This window comes from Perkinsus marinus (genome assembly GCF_000006405.1).
Source record: "Perkinsus marinus ATCC 50983 genomic scaffold scf_1104296929288, whole genome shotgun sequence".
Taxonomy (NCBI): Eukaryota; Perkinsozoa; order Perkinsida; family Perkinsidae; genus Perkinsus; species Perkinsus marinus.
Window position 1 is genome coordinate 1 of NW_003216513.1, and position 2,044 is coordinate 2,044.

Here is a 2,044-nt window from a genome sequence, read left to right on the forward strand (position 1 = left end):
TTATATGAACGATGACGAAGGCAATATGTCGACCATCAGCATGGAGACCGATTCATCATCCATCGTATTATCAGACCTTTCTCATAGTAGTAGCGATAGTAGTAGTATAACGAATTCCTCAATGTATAACAGAGGTATTGGGGTGTTCAATTAACCATTGGCTCAAAACTTCTTGGTCGTTGAGGACTCTATAGCTACGATTAACTCAACTCAACCCAAAGTCAACTCAAAATCTATTGCCGGGTATAACGGGCTCGCGAAACCATCCTAAGACTCACATCGCTACTCAGCTAGAGTGGTTCTCCTGGCCGAGCCAGGATAGGGCCAGGCTCGCCCGAGTAGCGCCGCCCTACCCTAGTCGCTAGAGCCTAGCGTTCCCCCTGACATAGAATTGAGAATACAACTATCAAATGGGCAGCTAATGAATGAAAGGTGGACCAGAAATACCAACTAGTACTGGGAATTCACCACTGGTGAATCACCAGTGCAGCGGATCAGAGCATAGAAAAACACCAACATTACTTGAGTTATTTGAGTGCTTGTGGTATTCTAGATCAACCACCAGCTGATAGTATACAGCCAAAATAAACCAACCAACCAACCAACCATCTATGTTGAAAATTCAGCCGCGTTCTTGCATATCTTGCATTTTCTTTCGCGCGCTTCGCGCGCGCCCGAACGAGTCGTTAGCCCCCGGGGTTTATGGTCGTTAGCCCCCGGGTATTTATCCGGGGTTTATTCAACGGGGTTTATTATAAGCCCCGAGCCACCGACCACCCTGTGTGAAATTCACATTGTTAATTCATAAGTCAATAATTTTCCAGTTGACTGATAGGGTATCTCGTGGTTCTCGATCCGGGCGGTTGATATCCACGGACCACACCTTTTCGAGTCGCATAGATCAACTTCTCGAGAGAAATGAAGAAAAGTAAAAACGTCTCGTTCGATTACTTATCATGCATCGGTCCGATGCCACCGAAATCCGTTCGTGCCCTCACGGAATTTCAGTGAGCTGTGCCTCATGGCCAGCGCATAATGGATGGTTCACTGAACATGTGTCGAGCATATCTTTCTTTTGTCGTAGCTGCTGTATATCGGTTTCAATTTTCTAGGGTTGCTTGAGGGTTGTTCGCCGTAGCAGTCTTTCTGATCATCGACGGGTTTCAGTTCAATTGAGTTGATTATTATTATGACATCCACGTTTTCTTTGCTCGTTAGAGTCTCCGTCCTTGGAGTGGGGAAACATTGACCATTCTTGGTGGATCCCGCGCCGGTTTCGCCAAGAAACCCAACCCATCGCCTCAACAAAAATTGCGCGCGCTGGGGTGGGGGCCCCGGGCGCGCGCTAAAATCAAACCGGCTTTACCTGCGGCTAGAGTATATAGGCAAAATGAAGCCGTCTTCTCGCGACCTAGCCGTTCAATTGCGTTGAGTTTTAAATAGCATACGTAGCAGCCCGACACAGGTTGAGCACGCACTAGTCTGCGAGAATGTAACACAACAGTTTCGACAAGGAGCCGATTTAAAATGACCGCAAGTTCGAATCCCAGGCCTGACAATTTTAAATCTTTTATTCATGTCACAAAAACCTAGCGGAGCGATGCAGTCCGGCAAGATTCACGCAATTGTGCTGTCTCTGAAAGTCGTCTTCGCCCGATTCGTGCAGCTCAGTTGGTAGAGCGCTCGCCCATCATGCGAGAGTGCGCAGGTTCGATTCCCACGGTTGGTGTTTTTCATATATCTTCGTAAAACGTGTGTGTAATGTTGGATTGCTAACTTCAGTGTGATTTTATCTCCTATTATCTGTAAACAACGAATAACAACGTCGGATGATGTATATTTGTGTTGCAAAATATTAGCTCGATGTTTTGTCAAGAAAAACGTTGCGTCAGAACACCGTGCGATGTTTTGAGAGGCATCCATTTCCACGATTGCTAATTTCTCGTGTGTATCCAAAACGTGTCGAACATTTTCTTGAGATAAGTATGTAACAAAATATATTTAGTAAGTCTCGTTGGTAACCTATTATACCTGATATCACTTT

The 2,044-nt window shown here is 45.7% G+C and overlaps 1 non-coding gene across 1 annotated transcript; it reads left to right on the plus strand.

The window, feature by feature from the left end:
- Positions 1-1,656: 1,656 nt before the first annotated feature.
- Positions 1,657-1,726, plus strand: Pmar_PMAR022461. The gene has a single exon. It is a non-coding gene; the product is annotated as a tRNA-Asp (tRNA).
- Positions 1,727-2,044: the final 318 nt, after the last annotated feature.